A 17,802-nucleotide genomic window follows, 5' to 3' on the forward strand; every position below is an offset into this window, starting at 1 on the left:
CAGTGAGTCTTATGGACACATTACCTATTAGCAGTCCTGTTATTAGTACTAATAATAGGTACTATTGTAACTAATAATAATTTACTTGGTTGCTCATTTTTGAGGCTGGGAGCTCTGCAATACCAGTAACGAACTCCCAACATCACCCTGATGTGAGCCACACTCGGGGCTGGGTGGGCCTGCTGCCCATCCCTGCTCTGGAGGCTGGCACAGTGCCCAGCACGTAGTAGGTCTCTGAGAAGCCCGGTGGTGACAGGGCAGACAGAGCTTTGGCAAGCTCTCTGCTACCCTGGCCGGCCCACCACATAGGCCTTTCCTGTGTGGCCAGAGTGGCAGTTGGCTCCTGGCTTCTGAGTCCCTCGCTCAGATGTCCAGCTTAGGGTGCCCCTGCCTCATGCAGAGAGAGTGGCGCCCCCAACACTCCACCCACGTCCCGCTGGTCAGCACCCTCTGTGGTGTGTGTGTGTGTGTGTGTGTGTGTGTGTGTGTGTGTGTGTCTCGGGAGGGCCTGCTTTCCTGCCGGCGTGGCCCCCGGGGAACAGCTGAGGCTGCCCCAGCTACCAGTGGCCTGGCCCTGAAGGACAGACCTTGGAGACCCTGAGGCTTAGAGGTGGTAACTTGCTCAGGAACACTGCATGTCAGGGACCCCGCATCCTTTCCTGGATAACCCACTTTTCTTCTCTGTTGTTTCCTGCCCCCTCCCCCCCCCCCACCTCGTCCCGCCAAGTGTGAACTGCCCCTCCAGGCCCAGCAATGAGCAAGTGCCTACGGTGCCCGCCTGCCCTGGGCATCCGCCACAGGCCGCCAGGGGGCTGATCACTTGGAGAGCAAAGCGCTGCTCACTGGAAGCTCTGACCTCAGGGCCTCCCTGCACCTCACCATGAGCTTTATTGCCTTTCTCCTCCCTGCAGCAGGATCTATGCAGGCAAGTGAGGGCTGCATTTCCCCCGCAGCAGATCCCCGGCCTCCTGGACTGCCTAAAAAACTTCCATTCGTGCTATATCACGTGACTTTTTCAGGTCTCTCTTTTAGAATGCAGATCCCCGCACAAGAGAAGGGGCCTACGGTGCCCTGAGCACCTGCTGTGCCCAGGCCCCACGCCAGAGGTCTGGGGAGGCTGGATTCATGAGTGGTCGGGAGAGCCATGTGCAGCCAGACCTCCCGGGCCTGCATCCCCACTCTGCCACTTCCCAGCTCTGTGGCCTTGGGCAAGTTAATTCCCTTCTCTGAGCTGCATTTCTCAGCCTTGTGCTCTCCCTTTGTCGTCGCCACATTCACGGCAAATATTTACTGAGGGCTCATCAAGTGCCGGGCACTGGCCTGAGCAATGTGTTTTCCTCCTCGCCACTGTCCTGTGGTGCTATGGTGATGGTGTGGTGTGAGGCAAGATTCTGGAATGTAGTAAGTGGTCAGTAAATGTAATCATTATTATTACTGTTATTATTATTGCTGTCACCACTTACCCTCATTATGTTGTGAAATTCTTACAGCACCTTTGACTTGGGAGTCGTGTGGGGATGAGAGACGACAGGGAGTCCCTGCTCCACAGGGTGCAGGGCGGGCCATGAGCCATCCGAAGCTTCCTGACTCCTAGGGTGGCTATTAACCTTAGCCGTGGGAGGGAGCTGCTGACAGAGGCCAGTGGCCAGAAGGGAATGTAGGCATCAGCCCCAATCCCAGTTTCTCCCCTTGAGCTTTTGGAGCCAGCAGGAGTGATTCTTCACCCGGGCCTCAGTTTCCCCTTTGGCCCAGCAGATGTACTAACAGGGACCTTTCCGGAAGCCCCTGGGGTCTCAGAATCTAGAAAGGGAGTCTTAGAATATTGGAACCCGGGAAGCATCGAGATGAGTCCCTTTGCTGTGAGGACTGAGGTTCAAGGAAGTCTCAAGGTCAGGTGGTCAGTTGTGCGTGGCCTGGGTGGCCACATGCCAAGCCACTTGACACCCCCCCTCCCCCAGTGCCTTCCGCTCTGCCGGTCAGCGCCGGCTCCTGTCTGCTGCTAAGGAGGCTGGACTCTCCTTCAGGAAGGGGCAATTGTCGCCTGGGCCTGAGGCGGGGCCGGGGCGGGGGGGGGGGGCGGGGAGTGCGGTGGGCAGCATCTGAGTGGCCTGTCACCATGGCAACCCTAGCCTCTCTGCGGGAACTTTGGGGAGAAGAGCCCTGGGAAGCGACAGATGGAGGGCGGGGAGGCAGAGTTATCCCCAGGCGGGGCTGTCTGTCCGCGAAGCCTGGCACCTGTCTGCCAGGATCGGTGGGTGGTGAGGCTGAGGTGCCCCCTTGCCCAGCGCTGAGTCACGGGCATCCCCCAGGGTCACCGCCTGAGCTCTCTCAGCCCTGCCCCCTCTGAGAAATCCGTGACTCACGTATGGTCCCGTCATCCCAGCCAAGCTAGGGAAGAGGGAGGAGCCCGACTGGGGCAGGAGGGGGCCGTCCCCCCACAAACAGTCGCAGCCTCGCCGCCTCGCCTGCCTCCGCAGCTGCCTGCCCGCCTTGCTCTGCTGCAAGAGAGGAGCTGGGTGCCTCCCACACTCACCAGCCTGCCCACTGGGGGCAGCCTGACCCTGGCTGGGGGGCTAAGCCTCTGAAGTGGGACTTGAAAGGCGTTCCAGCTGCCTGGTCCCACACAGGACCTTCCTCCGGCACCAGGTACCAGATCAAGGGTGTGACAGCAGGAGGGAGGAGGGAGGTGTGCGGCAGAGGGTAGGGGGAGGCCTCTTGGGGGCAGCCAGCCTGGATGAACGCTGCTGTGCGGGGTCTCCAGTGTTGGGGGTAGACAGACAGGGAGGTGTCTGAGAAGGGAACAGGGCCCCACAGGATGGAATCTCTCAGAGCCGCCAGTCCTTTGTTAACTAGAGAAACTGAGGCTCAGAGTGGTATCGTCACAGGACCCAGCAAGCTGGGGTCTGCTCTCTGGGCTGTGAGACAACTCCCCATTCCTGCTCCCACTGCACAGATGGGAGAGCTAAGGCTCTCAGGTGGCTTCCCCAACGTCAGGTACCAAGTCCGGGGATAAAGAACCGGGGTCCAGTCCGAGGGAGGACAGGACCCTCATGGACAGTTTTGCTCACAGATGTCCAGGGCTGGGTCCCGGGTCCCCGAGGGAGCCAGGGGCAGTCTGGCTCTTCACCACACAGGCCACTTTCGGGAGGAGGTAGTCCCGGCCATGGGGTCTGAACGTGGGGGGTGAGAGAGGGTCCTGAGAACTAGGGGCGGATACATGGGGCAGTGGAAGCTGAGGCTGGAGCCCCCTGCCCACTAACCTCCAGACCCTGGTGCCCCCATCTGTACCAGCCTCCCTCCTGCGGTGCCGAGCTGAGGTCTCGGGTGGCCCCACAGGAGGACCCGGTGCTCATTTTACTGAGGAGGGTTGGGGGGCATATACTGAGACGGGCACCTCTCGCCGTACCCCCCCAGTGCCCATCCTACCTGGAGCAGTCCCGGCCTGGCCCAGGCGGGTGGGTAAGAACAGCCTCTGCAGCTCCAGAGGGCCAAAGAAGTTAGTCACCTGAACATTTATTGAGTGCCTGCTGTGTGTATGATATCCTGGGGGTGGGGGCAGTGAATGAGATAAACAAGGTGTCTTGGAACCCATGGGTGGCCCAGACCCAAGGCCAGGGCCCCCTGCCCCCTCACTGTGGGTACCCTGAGGGCGGAGGTGCTTTCTTGGGGTTGGAGACTGAGTGGGAAGAAGCATCTCCTGGCAGTGAGAGCCGCTAGCTGCTGAGTTGGTTCCCCAGCCCAGGCCAGGGTCCTAGGGGACCTTCTCTGCCGACATCTAGAGGTTGGACTCGTTTTGAGGCCGGACCAAATCCCCCTTTGCTGTGGGGACCCCGGGGACCTGAGATACGGGTCCACCTCAGTCATAGCACCTTGCCTTGCCTCTCTCTTTGGGCCTCAGTTGTCTCAGCTGCTAAATGGGTGTGTAGGCATGATGATAGATGCCCTGCCTCCAGTGGTCCTGGGGCTTGGCTCCGAGAGTGTCGGCTTGTGAAGGACACCACCCCAGGCCCAGCCTGTGAGGGAGATGCTGTGCCGGGAGGCCTGTGCACACTCTTGCTGCTGGCTTCAGGGCCCTGGGCCGCTGGGCAGGGGCTGGTCAGCCTGGCCATGACACCCCATCGTGTCAGGGACACAGACAAACAAGATAGCTAGGACCTGAGGCGGAGGAGTGTCAAAATGTTGCCAAGAAGGGGAGAGAACTTTCTGGGCTGGGAGGACCCGGCTGGGCTTGGAGAGTGGCGGAGAGGGCTGGTGTGCCTCTGGGAGGGTGGGGCGCGGGGCATTTCGGGCAGAGGCAGTTGCATAGAGAAGGGCTCGGAATGATGCGAGCCTGGAAATGGGGCAGATGATGGCCCTGGAGACCTGGCACGGGTCACTTTATGGGGCCTGCAGGGCCAGGCTGGCAGGTCTCGATCTGCTCTGCGGAGGAGGGATGGCAGGATGACGTGGGCAGCACAGCAGCCAACAGCCAGGTCAGATGGGTGCTGGGTGGGGGCTGGGTGCTCTGGCTGTGACCCCAGCAGGATGGGGAGGGCAGGGCTATGATGCGCCGTGGCCTGGCTGCCCGAAGCCCAGGCTGTAGGGCTCAGGGCTCTTGCTTGAAAGGCAGCTTCGTGGCTGTGGGGACGGAGGGGGAGGTGGCCGCTCAGCTGAAGGGACAGCGGGTGAAAGAGGCAGCAGAGCGGTGGTGGGGTCTCTGTGCTGCGGGGATCGCCCTCCTAGCAGGGCCGGGCAGGACAGAGACGGGAGGGGTGGGGGGGGCAGGCACAGCCGCGAAGGGGCCACGTGGACCGTGCTCCAGCTGCTTCATCCTCAGCAAGAGCCGCGTGTGGGTGTGGGTGTGGGTGTGGGTGGTAAGTGCTGGGTGGTGGGTGCTGGGGGCAGTGCCCGTTTGGGGGATGCAGGCACAGGTGTGCTTCTACACGGCAGGGGGGAAGAGTCGGGGCAGGGCTCTGAGGCAGGGCGTGGAGGAGGCAGTGGGGGTGTCCGGGGTGCAGGTGGGGAGATGGGAAAATGTGGCAACACAGCCCCGAAGCCCAGTGCCGCCCCTCCCCCTGAACCAGAGCCCGAGCGGGCCTGGCACCCGCAGTCCCGTCCTCGGGGAGGCCCTGTGGACCCTGCCTTCTGATTCACGGCAGATGGGGCATCACGTGAGCACATCATCAGGGACGCAGGCGCCCAGGGACCAGGCAGATGGCGAGTGGGAAGTGGGGCAGGGCTGGCACAGAGGGGTCCCTCGAACAGCGGGGAGGGGCTGGCTGGGCCTCCGCCTCTCCAGGCTTACCCTCCGCCGGTCGGCGTGCCTCACCAGGAGTTCCTCGAGGCCCTTGCGGAGCCCTGCAGATTCTGGGGTCAGGCCCGGGCTGCTGGGGAGCAGGGCTGAGGGTGTGGCAGGAGTTTGGGACACCAGTATGTGACCCCTGCCGGGTGCCAGCCTGCCCGGGCACAGGTGGGCTGAGGCACCTGCCCGGGTCCCTTAACCTCCCAACTCTCCCTGGATCCCAGTGGTTTGGCCGGGGCCGGAACATCCTGGCCCTTCCCGGCCTCAGACCCCGCTGGGCCCTGGGCTCCGTGCTTTGCACACCCCTCGTTCCTGTGAGGCACGTGCCCCTGGTGCGCCTGCTTGAGAGACGAGGACCCTGAGGCACAGGAGGCTTACCCATGAGTAAGTGCTGGTCTTTGGGGCTGCAGAGTGCGAGATCTCGTCCACCGTGCTCTCCTGGCCCCTCAGTCAGGAGGGGGCTCCTCGACCAGACCGGGCTCCGCGCTGGGTGCCAGAGGGCACGTGCCCCTGTCTCAAACCCCATCCCTGCCACTGCCGAGCCCACGGTCCGCTAGGGCGTCAGGACCCACAGAGACGGCAAGGCCGGTTTACCTGGGGAGAATCCTGGCTTCGTTCCCCTCTGGTTGTGTGAACTGGGGTGTCTGCCCCGGTTTCCTTACCTGGAAAAAGCGGATGGCCGTAGTGTGTATGTTGGGGGGCAGTTGTGAACGTTAAGGAGTTAATGCAGTAAAGCGTCTAGCATAGCGCCTGGCCCGTATAAACGTTCGTCTTTGTCATATGATCTCCACGGCGGGCAGATGGGTGCACTGAGGCCCGGAGACAACTTGTAACAACCGGCAGCAGTAGGGGGGGGAAGGGGAGAATTGGGTGCTTCATCCTGCCTCCCCCCTGGGGAGAGCCGGGGCCGCCTGGGCTCTGGCAGAACCTACCCCTTCCTCCTCCTGCCTGACTTGTGCTGTGGTGTGGAGGTCAGTGGCGTGAGCACCTGGCTCTTGAGCGGCTGCAGGCTCGGGCTCACACAGTCTGCGCGTGCTTGGCAGCCGCAGGCAGGCAGAGATAAAATCGTAGCCCCAGAGAAGCCGGCGGGGCCTCTGGGCATCGGAGGACAGGGCTCTGCATTACAGGGAGGCGGCCCGGGGCGGGGGCCTCGCTGTCTGGAAGCCAGCCCAGCTCCAGCTCCCTGAAAGAGGCTGGCGGTTCGCAGCTAATGGCTCCAGGCTGGCTCCCCAGGCTCAGGGCCACTTAAACTAACTCTGGAGATGAGCACGACAATGACAACAATGAGAGACGAGAGAGACCTCTCAGGTCTCTGCCCTGTCCTCAGGCCTCTGCCTTCCCCCTCCCAGAAGCCCTGGCCTTGGCTTTCCAGGCCCAGGGGGGAGAGCAGAGGGCTACAGGGGCCCAAGGGTGCAACCTCCCTGGACCTCAGTGTCCTCGCTATACGTGGAGAGGAGAGTGCCACCCCCTGGCAGGGTGGTTGCTGGAATTTGGGGCAGCCGATGGGGGCAAAGTGTGTCCTAAGCACGTTGTGCAGCTTTGAGAGGCCTTCCTAAACCTGGGCTGAAGGTTTTGTCTTCAGGGTCACATGGGGCCAAGTTAGAACTAGGTTACAATCCTTGAAAAGTGACTTTGAGCGGGAAGCTCTGTCTCTCAAAGCCTCATTACTCAGGCTGTAAAATGGGGATGAAGGTACCTGGTATCTCTAGGGGACCCTGTGGGGATTAGCTGAGACGGCTAAACACGTAGGGCCCCACGGGCAGTAGACCCCCACGTCCAGTTGTCCCAGACCTTTGCTCCTCCGTCATCCAGTTCAGCTGTTCCCCCAAGAGAAGCAGCATGGTGGCCCTGGGGCTGTCTGGCTTTGTCCCAGCTCCATCAACTGTGTGAACTTGGGCAGGTGTATTAGTCTCTCTGTGCCTTGTTTGCCTCATCTTAAAAATGAGGATGGCAGGGGCGCCTGGGTGGCTCAGTCGGTTAAGCGTCCGGCTTCGGCTCAGGTCGGGATCTCGCGGTCCGTGAGTTCGAGCCCCGTGTCGGGCTCTGTGCTGACTGCTCAGAGCCTGGAGCCTGTTTCGGATTCTGTGTCTCCCTCTCTCTCTGACCCTCCCCCATCCATGCTCTGTCTCTCTCTGTCTCAAAAATAAATAAACGTTAAAAAAAAAAATGAGGATGGTAATGGCACCTTGAGAAGGTTAAGTGAGCCACTAAATTTTAGGTGCTGAGTGTCGCCATAAGCGATCTTGTTGTTGCCACTGTTCCGGGCCACCACCAAGACCTTAGGAAGCAACAGGGAGTTCATCCTGGAGCATTAGCCCTGTGCCCCCATGACATCATTGGGAAAGTCGCCAGGCACCGGAGAGCCCGTGGGGCCTTGGACGCCCCCATCTAGGGGCGTCTTGATCTGCTGGCATGCATTCTTCAAGAATGGGGCTCCCTCCTGCTCTTCTCTGTGGCCCAGGGACTGACCCGCTTGGCCACTGTGCTGGGCCTGTACGGGAGGCCCGAGTTCAAGCTGGGCGGGTTTCCTAGGGCAGCACTCTGTGGTTACTTCTCCGCTGGTCTGAGTTCCCTTGGCCTCTTGGCCCCTTGCCTGCACTGGGTGGCTGACCCCCTCTGGGTCCCTGGCCAAGTATGGCTCTCAGGGAGGGCTCTGTGGTTAGTACCTTGGGTCTCTGACCCTGTGGCAAGGGGGGACAACTGCCCAGACCCACCTGTCTTCATGGTGACAAATGTGAGGGAGGGGTGAGCCCCAGGGGCCGACTGGAGCAACTGAGTCACGTTTGGCCTGGTGCCCTCTGCCCAGTGCTCCACCGGCTGTGTCGCCATCTGGGCATGCGCCAAACCCCGGAGAGACTCATAACCACCCCCACTCCCACCTAGGACATACAGTTGCACTGCCTACAAAGACCCTTGTTCAGTCCTGGGTGCTGCTGGCCCTTGGAGATTTGAATCTTTATCCACACTTCACAGATGAGGAAGCAGGTGTCAAGTTCCCTGGCCAGTCAGTGGCAGTGGGGGCCTGAGCACAGGGCTGGGCTGTTTCCCACAGCACCACAGATGGCTGCACCCATTTGCGGTAGTGAGCTCCCCGTCCCTGCAAGTGTTTAAGTTTGGCAGGGAAGTGTAGAGGGAGCTTGAGCAGAGTGTGAGGTTCTTCACGGCTCCTTCCAGCCCGGAGCTTTTCTGGCCGTGGGCGGGAGAGGCACCCAATTCCCACATTCTCCCCAGGCATTAGGTCCCTGAGCGGCCAGCCCACTGGTCATCCTAATGGTATCGGATGGTGTTTGTGGGCGGGTGGTGCCTCCACAGCCTTGCCTGTCACTGTGTCCAGACTTCCACCATTAGCACCCATCCAGTGGCATCTTTGGGACGCTCCCATTGTCCGCCTGATCATCCAGCACGCCAGGCGAAGGTGCACCGGGTGTGAGGGCATCGGGGCTCAGGGACCAACTGAGACAGGAGGCTGTGATGGAGGGGTCAGAAAGGGGGAACCCCCCCTCCCCAATCATCAGGGAGCTGACGCTGTCCCTTGCTCTCCCTATCCCATGGACCTGTGCCTGGGTACGGGTGTTCCCAACTCTGCGGCTCTAGCCCCTCCCACACACTTGCATGTGACAGAGCCTCACGAGAGAGCTGAGGGCAGCAGGCAGGGCCAGAAGGAGTCCTCACGCGCTTTCCTCAAAGCTGTATTTATCGTATGTCTGTGGCTGAGCCTGCCACAGCCTCCTGGGCCCTGCCGCCTATGCACACACCCCAGACCAGATGGACAGGGTCTGCTCTCCAGCTCCTGGGCTGCGAGCCACGGATGCCCGGGTCCTGGTGCCTGGCCTGGCAAAGGGGGCGCCGGGCCGGGGCGCAGTACCCGTCACTAGCTGTGGCTGGGAGGACGGCCGGTGCTTTCCCACGGAGACTCTGCAGCAGGTGTCAGCACGCCTGGGAGTCCTGCCTCGGCTCCCCAACTCGGGTTCCCTCTTTCACAGAGCTGGAAGCCACAGTAACTGCCGTCCAGGGAGGGTAGGAGTGTTTGCAGACCCCATGGGTGTGGGCAGGAGGGGGCCTGGCCCCTGTTCCCAGGCTGTGAAGTTTTGGATGTAGCACAGCCTTGTAGACCTGCATATCCACCTCCCTAGAGTGGCTGACGCTTCCTCTCCATGTCCTGGAGATGCCAGGACTGGGGCCTGGGGGGCCACATGGAGCAACGGGGACAGTGCAGCTAAGGGAGTGCATAGAGCTGGATTGGAGTCCAGTCTTGCCAGCTGTGTAACCCCGGGCAAGCGACTTCTTCTCTCCGAGCCTCAGTTTCCTTAGCTGTAAAATGGGCATAATAGTGTCCCCTCCTAGAGTGGGCATGTGCATTATGGAAGTCAGGTGCAGTTCATATGGTTTGTGCACCCACGTGGTTCCCTTCCCTGCCCCAGCAGCCTTGTGAGTCTGTGCGTGCTGGCCCTTGGGATATGCCCACCGCCAGGTTCCTAGACCCCAGGGTCCTCCGTGGCCACAGACATGTGCTGTTTCCCATCCCTGCTCCACCTTGGGGAGCCCACAGGAGTCCAGATGGAAGTTAAGCATTTGCAGAAGTGGGAATGGGACCCACCTTCACTGGCAAATTCCTCCCTGGGCCACCTCTTAGCCCTGGGCCAGAGGAGTGAGTGGTCAAGGGGCCTGATGTTAATAACTTTGCCTTTGTGTCAAGAGAAAACCCAAGGTTCAGTGATCACAAATTTAGGTGGCATCTCAGACATCATCTAATCTAGCAACTTTGAAAGTCTGTTTTGGTCCCAATGATTTAGAAAAGGCTTGATCTTGCAAGCTTCTGCATTGTAGGACTTTTCAGAGCCTTTACCAGGCAGCCGTGTATTGAAGGAAATGCTGGGCTGGAGTTTCAGGTCCCGTCCCTATTCTCAAGCTGTGCAGTCTTGGGAGTCTCTCTCTGGCCAAGCACTTGGCAGAGGTACTATGCCCCTGACCAGTCAGACGCTGGGGAGTCGGGATGGCTCAGTGCTGGAACCCCCCTGCCGCAAGTGGCACTTTTGGCTCAAATCTGTAGCATCGGGAATTGGCTCCTATTGGCAAGAGGCTTGGAGCCTGCCTGACCCGGTTAGAATCCCAGCTCTGGTCATTCATTCGTGTATTTAACGAGTAGTCATTGAGCGTCTACTGGGGGCCAGACTCCTGCTAGGGCGGGAGCTACAGGTGGTGAGCCAGACAGACAAGACAGGGTAAATGTTGAGAAATGGAGACCAAGTAAGCTAATTGGAGGATCATCTGACAGTGTTGAGTGCTGTAAAGTTAAGAAGATAAGGCGATACGGAAGAGAGTGATGACAGGGAGGATAATTTTGGTTGGGTAATCATGGATGGCTGCTTGGGGGAGGAGATATTTGAAGTAAGGACTGAGAAGAGAAGACACCAATCAGAGAATGGGTCCAGGAAAGAATGTGCTATGCTTCGGGGAAAGCACAGGCAAAGGCCCTGAGGTGTGTCTGAGGCTAGAAAGAAGGCTAGTGTGCTGCCGAGTTGATGAACTCAGCAGGGAGCGGGTGGCATTAAGGTGGAGACAGAGTGGTGTGGGGTCACTAGCTGATTTTGGCAGCCATGCTGCTCCCTGAGCCTCAGCTGCCTGATTTGTAAAAGGAGCCTCATTTTTTGTCCCACACGTCTCCATTCTGGTCGTCAGTGTCAAGACCATTGTCAGTGTCTTTGGCGGAGACTTGGCTCAGGGCGGCAATGACCTATGAGCTATTGTAGGTATTTTTGTCATCGCAAGTGCTTGGAGACTTTCGGTGGGACCTGGGATGTTTCGCCTCTGTTTCCCCGCTTGTCGCTGCGGTTAGTGAGCACCAAGTGTGTGTAAAAGGCCAGGGGGGCCCCATCTGCGTCCTCTCCTGGCTCCCCTGAACTGCAGCCCCCTGCCAACTCTTTTTAAGCACAGAATCTTCTGATCCAACAGTGACTCCCTTCTCTGGCGCAGCAGGCTCTAGAGTCCTTTCCGGGCGAAGGTTCCACTGAGAACAGCAGCTCCTTTCTTTGCTTTCTTTTCCTCTTCCTCCCGGGGCCAAAAATAGTGCCTGAATGGGACACAGCTCTGGGCCAGCGGCAAGACAATAGCTGCCTCCTGGCTCTGGTCCATGGGTGGGGGAGGAGGTGTGAGGGTGCATGGGCACACCATCCCCCTGGCCCCAAGCCCCTGCTGCCTTTCCCATGGCCTCTGCCAGAAACCACCGCAAAGCCCCTCCGTCCCCTTTGCGTGTGATTGCCAAGGGGGTTCCCCACTTGTTCTGGGAAAGTGTTTATAGCTGCTTGGCTGCGACCCTAGCCCCTTAGCCCCCTGAACAGCGCCACCCTGTCTCTGATCTGCCGCTGCTCCGGAGCCAAAACTCCAGCCGAGACGTCTGTCCCTGGTTCCCTTCCCTGGCCTGTCTGGCACGTGGAGGCCACCCGTGCCTTTGATGTCCTTTCCTCTTTGACTCACTGGCTATGGAGGACTTTTTAGAGGTCACAGTGACGTGCCCTCCTGGGAGGAGGTGAGCTCCCTATCACTGGAGGTGATCAAATTAAGTTCAGATGTCCACTGGATGGGGGGCAGGATTAGTCAAGCATCAGAGGGACATTTGGTCTTGATGTCTCCATGTCTCAGAGGAGATCTTGGTTTGAGTCCCACACCCCTCCTTTGCCAGCTGGGCGGCTTTGACCTGGCCACCTCACTTCCCTGAGCCTCTGCTTCCCCATCTGTAAGAGAGCTTCAACAGGGCTGACCTCGGAGAGTGGTAGAAATCGATCTCCAAAATGCCTGGCGTAGTATCTGGCACATAGAAGGGGTTTCGGAAGCTTTGCCTCTGTTCTCTTCCCTCCCCGCACTGGTACTTACTCTGGATCACAGAAAGGAGAGTCTGACCCACTCCTGGCCCTCAGAAAACTCTCTGAAAGAAAGCCAGGGGGAAGCTCCCCAGGCCTAAGGATAACTCAGAAGGAAGATTCCTGGTGGGGTCTGGCAACTTAGGAAGGCTTCCTGGAGCAGGTGCCCCCCTAAGACTCTTCTAGGGAAGTAGGTACACATTCTGTACTTCTGACAGCCAATGGTTGGTGGGGGAGGCTAGAGGGGTGTCCAGCTTGGGATAAGGTCAAGGCCACAGACTGGCAACTCCCAGGGGCAAATGCAGCTGACAGTAAGCATCTTGGGTGACAAGAGTAGCCCCCACCGGGTCCTAAAAGGATTTGGTTTAAAGTCAGTGCTGACAAACTTAGGCAGGTGGCCTCCAGTGCTCTCTATAACCTCCTCCCGCCAGCTCTCCCTGCTGGACCCAGGGCAGCATCTGAGTCTGGAGACTTGGGTACCAGACAAGTTAGGGGGCTTGTGCTGTGCTGGGTCGGAGCCGGGGAGTGACGTAGTTGCCTTCCTGCAGCTGCCAACGGTTGCCAGGGAAACGGTTGCCAGGGGCTGCTGTCACCTGCGCCCCTTCTCCCGGGCCCGGTGTCTGGGGCTTGCAGCCCGTCTTCCCTGGCTGCCCGCTTTGTTTGAAGCTCCAGGGAGGGGGCAGGGGCTGGGGTGGCTCTGCTTGGAAATCCTCCTCACGGAGACTGAGCCACCTCCCCAGCAGGCAGCAGTCTGCAAGGGAGGCCAACCCTTTGCTCTCGCGTTCGCGCTCTTTATGCACTTGCAGTCCACTCGGTGCCACAAAGGCGGAGTTCCAGGTACGATTCTTCCCCTCCTCCTGTCTTCCCTCCATCCCTCTCACTCCTGGTCCTGCTTCCTTCTCCTCCCCCTCCCCTTCCCTTTTCCTTCTTCTCCCTCCCCTCCTTTACCTCCCCCTCCCCTGCTCCTCTCCTCCTCCTTCCCTTCCCCCTCTCTTTCTTCTCTCCCTCCATCCCTCTTCCCCATCTCCCCTTTCTCCCCAACACCTATAGCTGATGGGTGGGGTGGGGGTGGAGCTAGGTGGCACCAGGGACCCTGGGAGAGTCACAGATGCTACGCTAAGAGGGATTTGTCAATTTGATTCGAGAGCGGCTCAGGAACAGGGAGGAATGGTTGAGAGTAAGGGCCCCACAACCCTCCCCTCGGTCACTCTCTGGGCTCCACCCCCAATGATTAAAGATAAGCCTCTGAGAGGTGTTGGGAGGCTGTGTCCCTGGCTGGGCTGGCAGGAGCCATGCTCCATGATGGGCATGGGGGTCCCCTGGACCCTCAGGGGAAGGGTGTTCAGCTAACCCCAAGGAAACACATTTTGGAGCATCTCTTCTGTGAGTTTAAAATTTTTTTTTTCAACGTTTATTTATTTTTGGGACAGAGAGAGACAGAGCATGAACGGGGTAGGGGCAGAGAGAGAGGGAGACACAGAATCGGAAACAGGCTCCAGGCTCTGAGCCATCAGCCCAGAGCCCGACGCGGGGCTCGAACTCACGGACCACGAGATCGTGACCTGGCTGAAGTCGGACGCTCAGCCGACTGCGCCACCCAGGCGCCCCACTTCTGTGAGTTCTAAAGAGAACCCTTTTCTAGCAGTCAGGTAAGGTCAAGGGGAAATGGGCTACAGGAACAAGAGCATCCCTTCTGGAGCCAGGTCCTGGGAGCAGCATCTCGTCTCCACCGCTCACTGCTATAGGTCTCAGTTTCCTTATTTGTCAAATGAGCGTAATGGTACTTGTCTCTTAAGGTTTGGGGGAGGATGAGGGTTACTTTGGGTAAAGAGCTTAGAATCAAATCTTGCGTTTCCAAAGAACCTAATTCACGTTGCCTTTGTTATGGGAGGTGGCGGGCACACTGCCCTTGAGGCGTGCGAATGGGGGTGCCGGACCCCGCGGTCCTGGGTGGTGCCTGCCGTGAGAACAGCGAGCTGGATGCGATCCTGGTCTGTGCGTCTGCTGCCCTTCCCCAGAGGGGGCTGGTCCCTCAGCCTTGACCAGGCCCCCAGCCTTGTTGGGGGAGGAGGCTGTGTGTCCCGCTGTCCTCTCAGCCAGGAGCGGACCGGAGGAAGAGGGAAGAAAGGCAGGGTTGGTGGCTGGCCTTGGAAATGCGAGGGTCCTATACCCCGAAGACGGGCTTTCTGCCAGGCCCAGCCTAGCTGACCTGTAGCCCCCAGAGCAGGGAGGTAGCTGTGCTGACCTCGCAGGCCTGGCCTTGAGCAGTGTGGGAACACAGATGGGGAAGGAACATTTCAGCCAGACAACTGAGGTCTGCCTGTGGTTTGAGAGGGAAGCGAGTCTGGCCAGGAGGAGAGGGGCCCAGCATCTTCTTTGTTCCTTTCTGTCACCTGGGAGGTAAGCCCTGCCCTTCCCTGTAAGCATCCTGAGGGCCTGGGCTATAGAGAAGACTTTGGCGGGGGGCGGCAGGGACAGGGCTCACAGTCAGCCACTTAACAATGGAGGAAACTGAGGCTCACAGAGGGGACAGGCTGGCTGAAAGTTCCGGGGGCCAGGTCTGGACCTTGCACATCTAACTCCCGCCAACTCTGCTCCGGGAGTCTGCATTCCCTGGGCAGGTGCCGACAGTGTGTGCCCTGGGGTCCTAGAGTCCAGCCTCAACTGCTCCCTGGGGACAGGGTGGCGGGGAGACTTGGCAGGGGGCCGCACAACGTGCCGGCAGCACGGAGCTGGCACCAGGGTCCCTGGACTGCCTTTGGGAAATCCTGGCGCCTGAGCCCAAACCCAGCCTGGGCCAGATCTGGGACTCTTCTGATCTCTTCTTTTCTTTAGGTGGCAGGTCCCTATAATCCATTCTCAAATTATAAGAGGCTTTAATTCTCAGCTTCTAAAAGCTCTGGCATGTTCATTTGTCTCTTTCTTTCTCCCTCTCTGCCCTTCTGTCCCTCCTTCCCTCTCAATTCCAGCCTTTTAAGTGTCACAGCTGCTTGAAGCGAGGCTGAGAGCCCAGCTGGCTGTGGCTGACTTTAATGGAATGGCTAACCTGGGGACCGAGCTGGTAGTGTCCCCTTTCCTCAAGAGCTGCTGCTGCCAGCCTAAGGGAGGTGGGATGGGGCCTCACACACCTCCAGCTCCCTGGGGACCTCTTGCCTGGAAGAGTCGAGGATGGTGATGAGTTGCCCTGGGGAACATCACAGCCTGAATGGCTCCCACAGCCCATCTCAGGCTAGCTAATGGCCTAAGAGGGGAGGGGAAGGGCTGGAGGCTGGAAGGGAGGTTGCTGACAGGTTTCTTACATGTGTGGAGTCAAGATTTTTGAGAGCAACATGTTTCTCATGTTGACAACAGGTGCTCATGCTAAAAAGGATACACCATCACGGTGGGCTGGGAAACTAAGCCCAACCAAGCTCTGTGGATTTTCTTTTTGCAGGACTTATCAGAGCCTTTGATGTGCTAATACATAAGACCAAACAGGGCCTGCAGCATTTCTCTAACTGGGAACTAGCACTTCTTAGAAAGTACTCTGGCAAGTTACTGCTTGGTAAAGATGGGGAGACAGTCTCCTCGAAGGGGTAGGACTCTGGAGACCACAGTGACAAAAAGCCTGGCTTTGGGGTTGGGAGGCCTTGGGTTTGAGACCTGGCTTGGCTGCTTACTTGCTACGTGATCGTAGGCATCACCTAACCTCTTTGAACGACAGTTTCATTATCTTTAAAGTGCGGGTAATGGGGAGACTGGGGGGCTCAGTCGGTTAAGCATCTGACTTTGGTTCAGGTTATGATCTTGCGGTTTGTGGGTTTGAGCCCCACATCGGGCTCGCTGCTGTCAGTACAGGGTCTGCTTGGCATCCTCTGTCCCCCACTCTCTGCCCCTCCCCACTCTCGTGCGCTCTTTCTCTCTCAAAATTAAAGAAACATTAAAAAAAGTGGGGGTAATGATAGCACTTGCCTCACAGACTTACGCTGGGGCCTGAGTGATAATTTGCGCGATGCTTTGCACGATGCCAGCACAAAGTGAGCACTTGCCCAATGGAGCTGCCGTCCTCCCTGTCCTTGGATTCCGGGGTTCCTCCCCCTGTGCCAGACAGACCCTGTTCAACCCCACCCGCCATGTGGCGTGGGGCCAGAGTGCGGGGGCAGTGGGGAAAGGGAGTAGAGGCCCGAGGCCCAGGGCATGAGATACATCTCAAGGCTGCCATCAGGGAGGAGGACTGGTGTGTGGAAAGGCTCGGAGGAGGGAACCCCCAAGCCTGGGCTCGCCTCTGGTCGAGTGGCAACTCTCTGTTGGACCCCCTGAGGCCTCTTAAGTGAGTGTTCTGCTGACAGGCTGCAAGGTGTGTGGCTTTGGTAACTGGCTCTTGGGGAGGACTCAGTGTCCTTCTATGTGGACAGACCCTTTCCTTCCCCCCTCGCAGGGAACTCTCTGCTTCTCCCCTTCCTCCGTCTCCCCACAGGGCCAGGGCCCATCTGGGCACGCGGAGGGAGTCGTTGCCTAAGGGCTTGGCTGGACCAGAAGCCGCGGGGAGGTGGGGCTGTGGGGCTGTGCGGGCAGGGTCGGCCCTCCGGCAGGTCCGGTGCAAGAAAGCCAGATTCACCCCAGGCGGTGAGTGGGGCAGTGAGTGGGCACGGCCTTGGCATCCGCCAGCCTCTGGCAGCCAGCAGCTAGCTTCATTTTTACTCTCTTTTATTGTAGACGAATTCCTGACACCTGAAGTCACTGTTTCCCCCAGCCATCCCAGAACACCCTTCCAGGGTGATCCTCCGGCCTAGGTGGTCCCCTAACTTGAGCACAGCTGCCTGTTCCCAGTTCCCAGTTGGGGAACGGGAGCAGAGGGAGGAGACAGTGAGCCCCGGCAGAGTGTGGAGGGCTGGGCGAGGAGGGGGCTGTGGCCCTGGGTCCCACTCAGGACTCCGGGGACTCGCTCTTTGATTTGTTGGATACATGGTGTTTCTAAGTGAGATTTACTTTTTAATGATTTTTTTAAATGTTTATTTATGAGAGGTGGGGGGAGCGGCAGAGAGACAGGGAGACACAGAATCCGAAGTGGGCTCCAGGCTCCGAGCTGTCAGCACAGAGCCCAGCATGGGGCTCGAACCCTCGAACCACGAGGTCATGATGGCCCGAGCCGAAGTTCGATGCTTAACTGAGCCACCCTGGTGCCCCAGTAAGATTTACTTTAATCAAGTAATTTGGAAAGCACCAGTGGAGGGTCTTCAGCCCCCCCAGCCCACCCCTCACAGAGGAAACACCTGCAGGCGTCTGCTCTCTGTTCTGTTCTAACTGCCTTCCTGGCTGCCCTTTGAGGTCTGAGCAGCCCTCTGTTCCTCCCCCACAGAGCTGACCTGCCCCCACTCCCAGCCGTCTTCGGCTTTCTCCTCGCTGCTCTGCATACTTGCACTCGCGTGTGTGCACACGCATTCGCATTCGCACGCATGCTTACACTCGCAAGGTTTCATGCTCACCCACCCTCTCCTTTTCCCTGTCCTGGGTCAAATCCTTCTTTCCTAAGCCCCCTGCACGGGGCTCAGGGGGTAGCCCGAAGCACCATGCTGCCCCCCACCTTCTGGAGAGCACCTAAGGATCCAGGCTGGAGCTGGAAAGCCGAGCTGGGTCCTCTCCCTTCTGTCTCACCCCCAAGGAGGGCCAGATGGGGCTCACGTC

At 59.0% G+C, this 17,802-nt stretch overlaps 1 protein-coding gene across 3 annotated transcripts in view; it reads left to right on the plus strand.

The window, feature by feature from the left end:
- The first annotated feature begins 2,374 nt into the window (after window positions 1-2,374).
- The window catches only part of ADGRG1 (adhesion G protein-coupled receptor G1), a 32,206-nt gene continuing 16,778 nt past the window's right edge, over window positions 2,375-17,802 (plus strand). Inside the window, exon 1 of one of the 3 annotated variants that reach the window (XM_047078483.1) lies at window positions 2,375-2,646. The gene's annotated coding sequence lies outside the window, so the exon portion shown is untranslated. The remainder of the gene's footprint in view (window positions 2,647-17,802) is intronic. The other 2 variants (XM_047078482.1, XM_047078484.1) reach the window with 2 other exon arrangements.

This window comes from Lynx rufus, unplaced genomic scaffold (assembly GCF_022079265.1).
Source record: "Lynx rufus isolate CCGP_SWC_20201006 ecotype Redwood Valley unplaced genomic scaffold, mLynRuf1.p SCAF_16, whole genome shotgun sequence".
NCBI classification, from domain to species: Eukaryota; Metazoa; Chordata; class Mammalia; order Carnivora; family Felidae; genus Lynx; species Lynx rufus.